The sequence below is a fragment of the Carassius auratus genome, unplaced genomic scaffold (genome assembly GCF_003368295.1).
Source record: "Carassius auratus strain Wakin unplaced genomic scaffold, ASM336829v1 scaf_tig00029160, whole genome shotgun sequence".
NCBI classification, from domain to species: Eukaryota; Metazoa; Chordata; class Actinopteri; order Cypriniformes; family Cyprinidae; genus Carassius; species Carassius auratus.
The window spans coordinates 100,504-115,881 of record NW_020525742.1 but is presented as its reverse complement, the minus strand read 5'-3'; the positions used below and the strand labels follow the sequence as shown (position 1 = coordinate 115,881).

Sequence of the window (15,378 nt, the reverse complement as noted above, 5' to 3'; positions counted from 1 at the left end):
GATTTCTGAGGGATCATGTGACACTGAAGACTGAAGGAATGATGCTGAAAATTCAGCTTTGATCACAGGAAAAAATTACATTTTAAAATATATTCAAATAAAGCAGTTATTTTAAATAGTAAAAATATTTCACAATATTACTGCTTTTGATGTATTTTGGATCAAAGAAAATTCTTTAAAACATAAAAAAAAAAATTTGACTGGCAGTCAATATATTGACTGGTATATATATATATTATGCACACATCACACTTGTTTATGGGGTTCATAAAAGAGGAAGTCATTCCAGTGAATTTTATGAACGTCATCAATCAGAGTAGCAGGATTCATAATAGATGTGTTTCTGCCGGACTGATTGCGACTGTCGTTCATGATTGCTCATGGCAGACTATGTGCTTGATGTTGTTGTGGTTTATCACAGCGGATGTTAATTCGGTCTATTTTAGTGGTCAACGCGTCGCTTATAATAAACTGAAGAAGGAACTGAGAGCCAATCAGAGCCAGCGAGAGACAGCATGTAATTTTCAGCTGTGGTTGTTTCACACTTTTTTTTTGTCTTTCATCAGATCTGTCAGCAGGAGTTGGGCTGATGTAAAGCTCTTAGGATAGTTTTTTTTTTTTTGTGCTCCGAGTGGACGAGATCAGTGATGAGGTAATAAAAAAAACACACACACATGCTAACTCACTGCTAACACACCCAAAACACGCCAAACATCACTGTGAATGCTGACAGAGAGTCTTGCTGCTGCTTTGTGGTGCCCTCTGTGAAAAAGACGTGTGTGGTTTTTAGCAAGTTGCTACTGTAACCTACAGTAAGGGGTTTTGAGCATGTCACCATCCATCTGCCATATATTTTATATCATTGCATTTTATGGGATTAAAAAAAACATAAGAGTGTTAAGCCTAATGGAGCATTCATATATTTTTCGGAACAGAACCTGTTAGAGTTCCGCGGAGATGGATGATGTAACCTGTTGTCACGGTAATGGATTCTCCCTCTGCAGACACTGATGGATCTGTTGCCGTGGCAGCCATTGCTGCCCGTTGACATTCCATCCTGCCCCCGTCTGACAGCAGGCAGTGCCAAACACTCTGCCTGCTGCCACAGAGCTGTGTGTGTGTGTGTGTGTGTGTGTGTGTGTGGTCTGGGCTTCCAGCCATAGCACTAGCTGACAGTGCCCCCTCACGCAGCTCCGCTGAGAGGACCACGCAGCGCTTGAGGATGCAGAGAGGCCCTGTAAGCGAGCTGCGCACCAGGGCAGTGGGTTCATCATTTCCCAGACTCCACATGCCGTTTCTTAACCAGGCTTGGTCCTGGACAATAATTTTACAATTTACATTACAATTGCAAGATATAAACAAAGAATTAAGAAATATAAACTTGCAATTCCTTTAAAAAAAAAAAAAAGTCAGAATTGCAAGAAATATACACATTTGCAAGTTTTCCGAGTTTATCTAACAATTCTAACCTTTATTCTGAGAATATTGAGTATACATTCTGAGTTTACATATCGCAATTCTGTTTTGATTATTTCAGCCACAGAACTAAAAACAAAAGGTAATTGCAACTTTTTATCCTATAAGTTTGCATCTCAGAATTGCGAGAAAATGTTAGAATAAACAGTTGATAAACAGTTGCAATTACATTTTCTTTTTATCTCGTTGCAGAAATAAACTTCCATAATATATTTTAGTGTGCTAATATGCTTTTAGTTTTTAGCTAACTACATGCTATAAAAAGGTTTCATTTAAATCAAATTGAAACAAACAAACATTTAGCAAAATTTTGAATACCGTATTTTTCGGACTATAAGTCGCATCTGAGTATAAGTCGCATCAGTCCAAAAATACATCATGATGAGGAAAAAAACATATATAAGTCGTACTGGACTATAAGTCGCATTTATTTAGAACCAAGAACCAATAGAAAACATTACCATCTCCAGCCGCGAGAGGGCGCTCTATGTCTTCAGTGTAGACTACAGGAGCACTGAACAGCATAGAGCGCCCTCTCACGGCTTTAGACGGTAATGTTTTCTATTGGTTCATGTCTCTTAGTTCATTTCTCTTGGTTCATGTCAAATTAATTTTGATAAATAAGTCGCACCTGACTATAAGTTGCAGGACCAGCCAAACAAAAAAATGTGCAACTTATAGTCCAGAAAATACGGTACTTGACAAATACGGCCCATTAACACCAAGAACAATTAATATAAACATAACTATAACTATTTTAGTGCCCACACCAACAGACGATAACGTTAACGTTCCAATTGCGAACTGCAGATTTGTAATGTGCCGCTTTAAAAGCTAAAACTTTTAGAGATAAAAAAAATATATAAAATCGCTCTGAAAGCTATTCCAATAATATTGTTCCTCTTTGTCGTTAACGTTATAGTTGTAGTGTGAACAATCTTATAGAATTAAATTTTTATTTTCTTCTTTTTAAAACTTCATCATTAAAGTTATCGTCTGGTGTGAACGGGCCTTTAGAGTTGCAGTATCACATCTACTCTCAGTAAATGATAACACTCTCAAAGACGACTGAAAATGCTGCCTTATCCCTGCAAATCGATGCAAATTTGTCCATATTTTTTATATTTTCAAGTATCGGTAATGCATACTAGAAATCTAATGGATATAAAGACAAAAAGTGATTGTAAACACACGCACCAGCCGCTAGCATTCAGCACTGTAATCAGCAGCACATGTGGCTCCTTCCTCAGGAAACCAAGTCATGAAGCCTGAAACATAAAATAGGCAAAAAGAAACCACTGAAAAAGCCACATGGTGCATTTTATCCCAATCAACCACCAAACAACTCTGTCTTTCAGACTTTCTGTCTGTGCAGTGTGTGTTTGGATGTAATAATCACTGCACTCATGCTCTATTTAATTCCCACACACTGTGTGTGTGTGTTTACATGTAGTCAGATGGGACTCTGTGCTGGAATGCACACAACTGTCCCTCTCGTTCTGTCTGGTGCTGCTCTCTAGTTGACATTTAAAGGCTAACAGCAGGCACTGAGACTCTAAATCTCTATTGAACAGTTGGTCTTGTCAGTCAAATTTGGCCAGCTAATGGAACTGATCTCCTTATGTCATACACAAATACAGGCTGCACTTCCACTACTTCCTGTTCAGTGTATACACTGTATGCTACACTTGTTAAAATAAAGGTTCTTTATTGGCATTGATAGTTCCAAGAAGAACTTTTAACATCAGTTGACTCTTTCCATTCCACAAAAGGTTCTTCCTTATATTTAAGACATTTAACATTTTTCTACTTAATGTATTTAAGAGTTTACATACTTTTTCATAAATTGTGGTATATTGTCAAATGACCTCATCACACATTTAATTCAAGAGTAATCATCTCAGGAAAAAAAAAAGTTTATTAAAAAAAATAAAAATAATTTTAAATAGGCATACTCACTTACTACTATGCACAGCATGCAAATTTCCTGTATGCATGAAATTAAAATGCAAAAATGTGTATACTGTAGCCAAGGGCACCATGGGGGGTGAAGGTTAGCACGATACGTGGAGAACGTGGAACACAAGTTTTAATGAGGGAGGTCTGAGCAATGAGTATGGTGTTCAGGGGGCCCACAAACCATAATGGCGCCCCTGACTGTATCCCACAATGCAATGTGCTCAACTTCCTGTGTGACCAAAATTAAAGCCAACTGTGATCATTAACCGTGATCATTAAGATCTCTTTCTTAACTAGCTCATTTACTGGACTGGTCGGATTAACACTTTTCCTTATTTATATATATATATATATATATATAATGATTCAAAAAAATTTTTTTTCAAAAGATAACTGTACACAACTTGGTGGAATAAATGAGTAATGTTGTACTACAGTTTCAAATCACAGAACAATGTACGTTTTTCATATACTATATAAAACTACGTTTCAATAGAAGTTTCAATATCGCACACTTAATAGTAAGCTAGCAATCCATAAAAAAAAAAAGTGGAATAGCATACTACTTTATATGGCAGAAATAGTAATGTTAGTATGTTTTTTTAAAATTCAGTATTGCATTGTGGGATAGTGTGCCATGCGGCATGCTACAACCAAGCTGCAAATGTAGTATGCCAACTGTGTCAATAAATCCCTACACTGTACACATTATAAATAATGCAAAAATAGTACAAGTAGTGTGCTATTCCAAGTAGAGAAAAGTTTACCATGAGTTATCTCTCTTCTGTCTGAAGAATGCAGTATTGTGTGTTTGAGATTAGCCTTGTAATTCTAGCAGGAGATGGAACATTAAAGATGAAAAAAAGCGCCTGACGGGTCCAGTAAAACTCGCTCTCTCTCTTTGTGTGTGTGTGAATCAGCTGAACTCTAGAACAGTACTGCATGAAATTTGGTATAGCACTTGCCAGTGTGGTTTACCGCAGCATGTGTGTGAGGGTGTGTGTGTGTGTGTTCGCATGTGTGTACGTGTGCCTGTCGACGGCAGCAGCCACACGCAAGCCTGGTATTTCCCTTGGGGAAGTTTTTCGCTGCTTGTAAGTCTCATGTCTTTGATTTTGTGCGCTGGAGGCAGAGAAAAGGAAGCAGCCGAACACCGTCTTGTCAACTCTAGGTCTCTTGAAAAGAAAGAAAGAAAGAAAGAAAGAAAGAAAGAAAGAAAGAAAGAAAGAAAGAAGGGTTCACATTTAAGGTCAGTTCAGGCATCTCATATGAAGAGATGAAAAAAAAGACAGACAGACAGTTAGACAGAGACAGATAGATAGAAAGACAGGCAGATAGACTAAATAGAGAGAGAGAGAGAGAGAGAGAGAGAGAAAGAAAGAGAGAGAGAGAGAGATTCAGACATATAAATGACAGACAGACAAAAGATGGATAGACAGATGACAGACAGGCAGACAGACAGACTAAATAGAGTGAGAGATAGAGAGAGAGAGAGACAGAAAGAAAGAGAGATATACAGTCATATAGATGACAGACAGACAGATAGACAGATAGATAGATAGATAGATAGATAGATAGATAGATAGATAGATAGATAGATAGATAGATAGATAGATAGATAGATAGATAGAAAGAAAGATAGATGACAGACAGACAGACAGATAGAAAGATAGATGACAGACAGACAGACAGACAGATAGATAGATGACAGACAGACAGACAGATGACAGACAGACAGACAGACAGATGACAGACAGACAGATAGACAGATAGATGACAGACAGACAGATAGATGACAGACAGACAGACAGACAGATAGACAGACAGATATATAGATGACAGACAGACAGATATATGACAGACAGACAGATAGATGACAGACAGATGACAGACAGACAGATAGACAGATAGATGACAGACAGACAGATAGATGACAGACAGATGACAGACAGACAGATATATGACAGACAGACAGATAGATAGATGACAGACAGATGACAGACAGACAGACAGACAGATATATGACAGACAGACAGATAGATAGATGACAGACAGATGACAGACAGACAGACAGACATATAGATGGCAGACAGATAGATAGATGACAGACAGATGACAGACAGACAGACAGACAGACAGATATATGACAGACAGACAGATAGATAGATGACAGACAGATGACAGACAGACAGACAGACAGACAGACATATAGATGGCAGACAGACAGATGACAGACAGACAGATAGATAGATAGATGACAGACAGACAGATAGATGACAGACAGACAGACAGACGGATGACAGACAGACAGACAGACAGATGGACAGATGACAGACAGACAGACATATAGATGGCAGACAGACAGATGACAGACAGACAGATAGATAGATAGATGACAGACAGATTCAATGACACTGATCTGGTATACATGGAGAGGGTACTGTAAGTGTGTTTTTCAGTGTTGAGCTACATGGGTGGAAGGAAATGAGAGGATTTAATGGCACGGACGAGTAGCGTGTCCTGCCAGGCACGCACACACATACACACCAGATCCTGCCAACTGTTTATTTGTCTGCCTGTTCGCAGGAGCCGCAGCACGACACTCTGATCCTCTGCGCCAAGAGCCGACACGCAGACAGCAAAGGAATATAACGCAATCCAGGACTCTGGAGGAAACTTCGGCCCACAGAACATGTTCTCTCTCTACCCTGCTCTCTGTCTCTCTCTCAACATTATTTTATTTATGAAACATTGTATTGATATGAAACACATTTTCTGTTCAAACAAAAGTATTATCACTGTGTTTTTGAAACATTTAATGTCAAATGGGAAGATTATAATATTGTCATTTGAAAGCTATACTCAAAAAAAACAAAACATTTTTGTTTCATTGAAAACAGTTCATTTAGAATTATTGTCTATTTTGTGAATAAAATTGATAAGGACATAAACTCAAACCTGCATCAAACTTATGTCAGGTAATATGTCACTTACCAGCGTAAATTGCTGATTAAACATTGTGATCTAATATAAATACACACAAATCTGTGGTTTCGCCCTGTGAAAATATATATGTGTGTATGTGTGTGTGTGTAGAGATGCGTCATCCGTGTGTGCAGAGCTGGTGTGAATGACGCCGTGAGGCTGCACTAGAGGCCACAAGAGAGAAATGAGACTGACAGAATACGAGACAGAGATTATTAACACCAGAGTTCTGCCTGAGCTAAAGTGCCCCTACGATGCTCCGGTGCTGCCAAGACTATTCGGTGCAGATGCAAGGAAGTTACCAGGTGTTCTACGTGTTTTCTTGCAGGTGTAATTCAAAGTAGCCCTTTATTTTTTTATTTAAATTTAATTGAATTTATTTCTGCTTATATTTCACACTTTTATTTCTCTTTTAAGTAATTAAAATGCACAATTTCATATTCTAACGTTTGTCATAAATGTACAGTGGTGGCCAAAATTGTTAGAACACTTAGCATATTTAAGAGGTTTTAGTTGTTTGTTGAATTGCCCATTACAATACCCTTAAAACTAACTATTGCAAGAACCACCTGCAACGGAAGGGATCTGCTGGAACACTGGAAATGATGGACTGGTCCCCTCAAAGTCCGCATATCAGCCTCATCGAGCAAATTGGGGGCGATTTGGAAAATAAACTGGACAGATCTATTGCCCATTCAAGCCTTTGGCTTGAGTTGCAGAAGGCTTGGGATAACAGTGTTCTGAGGAAATATACTGACACTGTGCCAGAGAGATGTGCTGCTGTAATTGCGGCAAAAGGTGGAAAGTTGACAGTGGATAAAAACAGTACAACTCACTTCATCTGATATTTGTTGTGCTCAAAACAACCATCTGCATGTTTCATGAACATGATCAATATTTTTAGATCTGTCAGGTGTTGTAACACTTTTAGCCACAACTATAAATCATATAAATATTTTATTTTGGGGCAACAGAATGGTCAAAATAAATGTTAAAATAACATAATATTTAATACTAATATATACTAATATTTTACTTTACTCAAAACATTTGTTGAATTACATTTTCATAGTTGTAAAAAATGTATATAATTCATATTTTAATATTTCTTTTTTTTAACTTTATTTATGGGTTTGGGGAAAACTTGGTGGAGTAAAGAGAATTCTCAAAATAATAAAGTCTTACTCATATTCTATATAGGTTAAGTAAAATTATATTACTTTTATAACAAACAAAATGCCCCTAAAATCCAACTTCAATATTGCCGTTAATAATAATAATAAATTCCTATTTATAATATATTCTAATACTTTTCAACATGCAGGTTTATTAGCCATGGCAAAAACGTCTGTGAATGTCAAAAAGCCGAGCTCCGATCGAGCCGACAGCACTGCAGTTGCACTATGGGCCGCTAGGGGGGGCTGCTGTACCGCCGAGCTCCGTATCGCCACCGTGCTCCGCGAGACGCTGCTGCCGCTCGTGTCCCTCTCTCTCTCTCTCTAATCACGCTCTGCGTCTCTCCCCCTCTCTTTATCATTCTGAGCCACCCCTCCTCCCCTCGTCACTTACCCTGCCCTTCTGAGAGAAGAATCCACGGCGTGTGCGATTTAGAGGATGCGCGTTTATGTGTGTGCGTGTTAGTTTATGAGGCCTGGCTTCTGTTTGTGTGTGCGTAGAGGTGCTATGAAGGCCGGCTCTATTGTGTGCAGCGCAGTGTTCTGTTACCTGCGCGCGAATGATTAGAGCGCGTAATAAACGGAGGGAGAGATAGAGCGAGAGAGAGAAGGAGGGGGGTGAACGAGGGATAGGTTGAGTGGAAGAGTAATAAAGACCGAGGGAGGAGATGAAATTCCAGCTGCCTGTGAAAGGCTGTTTCCTGCAGCGCTGCCACGAGATTAATGACGAGAGAAAAAGAGAGGGAGAGAGACGGAGGCAGGAAGAGTGCCGCGCAAACGACTCCGTGAAAGTATCCGGTCCGTGGCGACGGCGTCCTGTTTAGCGGCGCGCAGCTCGGTTTAATCTGGTTTAAAGTTCTCTCTTATCATTTTAATAGCGTTCTTTCACACGCGCACGGATCACTGTCGAGGCAGATCGGCAGATATTGCGCGCTCACGGGGCATGCAGAGACATTCACAGTGCCAGGCGTCGTTTCGCTCCGCTGCCAGGCCTCGTGCTCTGCTCTCCTTGTGCTTGAGATGAAAGCATTTCATTTTGCGTCACGGCTGGACGCAAAAGTGAGACGAAAAGAGAGTTTGCTAGGTTGTCCTGGTTGCACTGCTTCTCAGTTAGCTGCATTTTTTATGTTTTGCGACTCCAGCCTCTCTCTTTATCTAATTTCATTGACCTGTTACTTCAGTATTACAATTACTTTCCCCTTTTATACCAGTAATGACATTACTACTGGATGATACTTTTAGAGTTAATCACCTCTTAGTTAAATTAATCCCAATATAAATTACCTGTGCTACTTGAACTAACTGTTAATTGTCTGAACTGGGTCATCTTTACCAATGCCAGGTGGGTCAACTATACCCTCAGAATTGCCTGTGTGGTCCATCAAATTTTTGTAAAAATTCTGTAATTTCAGCAGAAATTCACGCAATTGGGAATTTCGCCCAAAAGTGAAAGATTTCCCCAAATTTTTTATTGTATTGACAATAGACTATTGTGCCTGAGACATTTTACAGTAAATTTGCTTTTACTGTAGTTTTGCGTATAGCCAGACCTTCAAGCTGAAGGTCAGGAATTCATGGCAGCTTTCATTGGCCAAGTCCCGCCCATGAGGCCGTTAGACCGACATGTCCAACGACCAATCACAGTTCGTTTCGTTCATCATCATGTTTCGCGGCGTAGAAATGTCCCCACAATAACAGACCAGTCTGTTAAACTCTTGGACGTACTTTATAGATTCTATGCCGCGAGCTTTAAATATTTCACATACTTTTGAAAATCCAGCATTTAGTTGATCCTTAAAAAGCGCTGTTCGTCACAGTTGTAAACACGACGGCTTTCTACTTTCGTGATGGGGTTAAGTGCCATGGTATCTTTGTTTCCAGGCAGAACGTTAAAGAACACGACACGCACATTTCACGGAAATCTTGTAGAATTTAACCAATCCGATAACGACTTTGACACTCCTGAAGTGTTTCCACTTTTGTTTCCCATATGCATCAGACGTTTAGCCAACGGACAGTGGACTACTTTAACAGTAACCTTTAGCCATGTTGTTTTCTCTGATATGGCTGGGATAACTGTCACATTTTATGCTAATGCAATTTTACTTTTCTTCGCTAACTTTAACTTGTGCTAATTTAGCTATTTCACCAATAACTTTGCTAATTCTGTGCTATTTGTTTACTTTTTCAGGTTTTACCTTTGTTCTCTGAGGTACTTCCCAACAGTCAAATTACCTGTGCTAGCTTTCTAAGCTTTACCAAGTTACCTGAGATATCGGTATTAACTAGCCTATGTTTAAAGTATTGTTCTCTGAGTTTTAGATTGCTGTGTTGTCCTACCTAAAACCTATTTAGCCTGTGCTAATGAGTGAAAATACTTCACAAACTGTTTAGCAGAATACCAAACCAATTCCTTAACAGTATATTTGCCAATATATAAGGTTTGTCCTTCTCAACTTTTTTTTATCAACTGTGTCAGGCGTCACTCGTGCGCTACGTTCTGCTTTCTATATTTACCGAAAAGATTGCAGGAACGAAGCGGCAGAGGTCTATGGCTGCGGGATTTCTCAAGGGAACATCTTGCTGTCATGCTTCACTGGTGTCTGAAGAGCGCCAGGGAAACCCTGACTGCAGGAGCGGGACGAGAGCTCAGACGAGAAAAGAGACAGAGCGTGAGGGAATGAACGCAGCGGCGCGTGTGTGCGCAAGGCTCTGTGGGAGAGAAACAGGTGCTTCCTGTGCTTTTGAAATGCGAGTATGTGTGTGCGCACGTAGCGCTGCCTGAAAGGCGTGTGCTGTTTGCATGCGATTACTGGCCCCGCTCTGAGTGTGTGTATGTGTGTGTGTACCTGGCTCACACTGAGACAGGACCATTAATCCTGCTTACTGGCCGTTGAGCAGCGCAGAGCAGCAGAGAGATAAAGAGCCAAATCCGTCTCTCTCTCTCGCCTGCTCGCTCGAGGCTTGATGACTGACTCGGCCTGTCTGTCGTCACCTGTAACGAGTCGACGTGATTTAATTCAATTGCGTTCGATTCAGCGACTCAACTGTAATGTCATAAACTGTGATATGATAATAGTATTGATGATGCGCTTCCTGCGGGTGTAATAGCTCATCCCAGACCAGATGCGTGTTTTGCGGTTGCGTGTGAAATCGTTACTAGTGAGGTCAGATCAGCACTGACCTGGAGTCACGGGGGGAGAGAGAGAAAGGGCTGTGTGTTGGGTCAGACCGCTGGTCACACTTTCTGTAACACACATTCATCAATAACTGCCTGATCGATATTCTTAACTGTGCATTGATGACCGATACACAAGTCTGCCGGAAACACACGGCCTCTCAGATGCTCACCAGTCTCTCTTTCAGCCCGCCTATCTATCTACCTACAAGTCTTATCTACCTGTCTGTCTCTCCATTTCTAGCTGTCATTCTCTTCTCCGCTGTCTTTGTCAGTTTCTCTCTCTCTCCATCACTGGGTCAATCTATATGTCTTTCTTTGTGCCTGTCTGTCTGTCTGTCTTCCTTGCCGTCTCTGGCTCGGGGCCGCAGCGATATATATTAATAGCTCTAGCCGCCGAGACCCAATTCCCAGAGCTGTGTAAGAATTCATTCTGTCTCTCTCGCTCTCTCTCCAGCGGGAGGGCTGACTCTTACGCATTTGGAAATTTGGCCTGTAAGTACCCTTCAGCTGGGGATCAAAGCTGTGCGCTGCACACACACCGCCTGAGAACGGACGTATAGGCCCACAGAGGGAGGAGTGTGTGTGTGTGTGTGAGAAGGTCAGCAAGAGGCGACTCGGTCTTGGATGCTGTACAATCTCCAGACGGCGATCCCCACTGCGCAGGATTAAACTGTATGTGTGTGTGGATCCATGCACTGAAAAACACAGCTTGACATGCAAGTTTTCCATACTATGCTTAAGGGAATAAACTCACCCAGGACGACTGTGGGACTTGGAGTGGTTCAAGTTTATTCCCCCGAACCCTTGTATATTTCGGCACTGACCTGCAGTCAGTCCTTCCCACAATCATTTGCATCTGATCTGGAATCAGTTCACGACATCCCTGTGCTTAACCGTAGGGGTCAGGGATTAGCTGGTTAGCACGGCCCACTCAACCCCTGCTAGTAGAGGCCATAGATGCATCACTTTGCAGATGAAAAGCATGTTTTAGCATGACAAAAAAAGCATGTTTAAAGTACATTTAAAAAATAAAGATGTTTCAAGTGGTTCTCACGAGTGTGAAATGGATCAGCGCTGTCATGACAATTTTCCTGTGGCTTCTTTTGCATCACAAGAAACCATCACAGAAATGAACTTACATAATGAGGGTTTAATTCTTCTTTTACATAAGTATTTTACATAAGACTCAACACTGCATTATATATTATTATTTGTTTACATATACTGAATATAAGCTGATTTTTTTTCAAGGCACTGGCAGATTTTGAAATCCTTTTTTATACTACTAACTTGTTTCTATTATCTGCATCCACAATCTCTTTCTTTCTCAGCCATCAGTCTCAGTTTCTATCAGTCTCTCTCTGTTGCATATATCTTTTTCTGTCTATCTACCTGTCCATCTCTCGGTATATATCTGTATTTCCCTCCATCTGTCTCTCTTTCTGCCTGTCTATCTCTCTGTGTCCATCTACCTGTCTGTCTCTCTGTCTATACCATCTGTCTTCCCCTCGATCTGTCTCTCTCTCTGCCTGTCTATCTCTCTGTCTCCATCTACCTGTCTGTCTCTCTGTCTATACCATCTGTCTTCCCCTCGATCTGTCTCTCTCTCTGCCTGTCTATCTCTCTGTCTCCATCTACCTGTCTGTCTCTCTGTCTATACCATCTGTCTTTCCCTCGATCTGTCTCTCTCTCTGCCTGTCTCTCTCTCTGTCTCCATCTACCTGTCTGTCTCTCTGTCTATACCATCTGTCTTTCTCTCTGCCTGTCTATCTCTCTGTGTCCATCTACCTGTCTGTCTCTCTGTCTATACCCTCTTTCTTTACCTCGATCTGTCTCTCTCTCTCTGCCTGTCTATCTCTCTGTGTCCATCTACCTGTCTGTCTCTCTGTCTATACCATCTGTCTTTCCCTCGATCTGTCTCTCTCTCTGCCTGTCTATCTCTCTGTCTCCATCTACCTGTCTGTCTCTCTGTCTATACCATCTGTCTTTCCCTCGATCTGTCTCTCTCTCTGCCTGTCTATCTCTCTGTCTCCATCTAACTGTCTGTCTCTCTGTCTATACCATCTGTCTTTCCCTCGATCTGTCTCTCTCTCTGCCTGTCTATCTCTCTGTGTCCATCTACCTGTCTGTCTCTCTGTCTATACCATCTGTCTTTCCCTCGATCTGTCCCTCTCTCTGCCTGTCTATCTCTCTGTCTCCATCTACCTGTCTGTCTCTCTGTCTATACCATCTGTCTTTCCCTCGGTCTGTCTCTCTCTCTGCCTGTCTATCTCTCTGTGTCCATCTACCTGTCTGTCTCTCTGTCTATATCATCTGTCTTTCCCTCGATCTGTCTCTCTCTCTGCCTGTCTATCTCTCTGTGTCCATCTACCTGTCTGTCTCTCTGTCTATACCATCTGTCTTTCCATCGATCTGTCTTTCTCTCTGCCTGTCTATCTCTCTGTCTCCATCTACCTGTCTGTCTCTCTGTCTATACCATCTGTCTTTCCCTCGATCTGTCTCTCTCTCTGTCTCCATCTACCTGTCTGTCTCTCTGTCTATACCATCTGTCTTTCCCTCGGTCTGTCTCTCTCTCTGCCTGTCTATCTCTCTGTCTCCATCTACCTGTCTGTCTCTCTGTCTATACCATCTGTCTTTCCCTCGGTCTGTCTCTCTCTCTGCCTGTCTATCTCTCTGTGTCCATCTACCTGTCTGTCTCTCTGTCTATATCATCTGTCTTTCCCTCGATCTGTCTCTCTCTCTGCCTGTCTATCTCTCTGTGTCCATCTACCTGTCTGTCTCTCTGTCTATACCATCTGTCTTTCCATCGATCTGTCTTTCTCTCTGCCTGTCTATCTCTCTGTCTCCATCTACCTGTCTGTCTCTCTGTCTATACCATCTGTCTTTCCCTCGATCTGTCTCTCTCTCTGTCTCCATCTACCTGTCTGTCTCTCTGTCTATACCATCTGTCTTTCCCTCGGTCTGTCTCTCTCTCTGCCTGTCTATCTCTCTGTCTCCATCTACCTGTCTGTCTCTCTGTCTATACCATCTGTCTTTCCCTCGATCTGTCTATCTCTCTGTCTCCATCTACCTGTCTGTCTCTCTGTCTATACCATCTGTCTTTCCCTCGATCTGTCTCTCTCTCTGTCTCCATCTACCTGTCTGTCTCTCTGTCTATACCATCTGTCTTTCCCTCGGTCTGTCTTTCTCTCTGCCTGTCTATCTCTCTGTGTCCATCTACCTGTCTGTCTCTCTGTCTATACCATCTGTCTTTCCCTCGATCTGTCTCTCTCTCTGCCTGTCTATCTCTCTGTGTCCATCTACCTGTCTGTTTCTCTGTCTATACCATCTGTCTTTCCATCGATCTGTCTTTCTCTCTGCCTGTCTATCTCTCTGTGTCCATCTACCTGTCTGTCTCTCTGTCTATACCATCTGTCTTTCCCTCGATCTGTCTCTCTCTCTGTCTCCATCTACCTGCCCGTCTCTCTTTCCATATCCGTATTTCCCTTCATCTGTCTCTCTCGCTCTACCTGTCCGTCTCTCTTTTTTATATCTGTATTTCCCCTCATCTGTCTCTCTCTCCCTGTGTCTTTATCTCTCTGTCTACCAGTCTGTCTCTCTTTCTATATCCGTACTTCTCTCGGTCTCCATCTACCGGTCTCTAATTCTATATTTCCCTCTGCCTCTCTCTGCCTATCGTTCTGTCTACTGACATATCAATCTCTCTGTCTAGATCTCTTAGACACAAAAAAACTATCAAAAACAGGATTTTTTTTGTGCATAATGTCATGAGGGCCCTCCCAAAGGAAGTGGGTCCCCCTCAAGTGCACTACGGGTCCTGTACACCACTGACTTCATATTTTTGTGGAGAGAAAGCTGGTTTAGGATCATCAGTAGACAGACATTATGGATTAATAAACGTGCTGTCTGAGATAACTGGCAGGTAAGAACGTGATGCTTTGGGAAACAGTCACGGAACGCTTGTGAGTCACGGCGCCCTTCCGCTGACAAGACCCATTTGATTCTCTCTCTCCACTCGCTCGTCTCTGCCAGATCTGACGCTTCCTTTAATTCTCTCTCACGCTCGCTTGCCTCTCTCTCTTTATCAGATTCCTTCCCGTGCCTGTGTCTGCCGTCGCACCTATTAAAGACGCTCGGCAAATGGAATTCCTCAATATCGCACTCGGCGCCGCTTTGATGTGAAAGAGAGAGACAGAGAGATGGGGGCGAGGTGGTAGCATGAAAAAAGCTGCCAAATTGCGTGCTCGTTTTATCAAATACGAGCTGAGATTTGTCACCGAATGGCTAGGACTCCACAGAGTATTTCAATTAACGCAGGGATAACACTGCTGCAGACTCGTTTGCGGTTTACCACAGGATTTTTTCCCCCTATTTCAGCTCATGAAATATGCGTTCTCAAAAGTGAACTAATTTCCAAAAGATAAAAAAAGAGCTACCTGTTGGAGCAGGTTGTTTAAATTCACTGGACCTAGAAACAAAACTTGTTACCATTTTTCCAAATCCAAGGTTTCTGTGGGTCTTAAAAGTAAAGTGCCCTTCCACAAATGAAGGCCTTAAAAGGTCTTAAATCAAAGCAGGAAGTCTTAAGATTTATAAAGTAAT

General features: G+C 41.7%; 1 long non-coding RNA gene across 1 annotated transcript; it reads left to right on the top strand.

The window, feature by feature from the left end:
- Window positions 1-511: 511 nt before the first annotated feature.
- LOC113079756 (uncharacterized) lies at window positions 512-7,254 on the top strand. Its single transcript, XR_003281751.1, has 2 exons — window positions 512-652; window positions 6,022-7,254. It is a non-coding gene; the product is annotated as an uncharacterized LOC113079756 (long non-coding RNA).
- The last annotated feature ends 8,124 nt before the right edge of the window (window positions 7,255-15,378 follow it).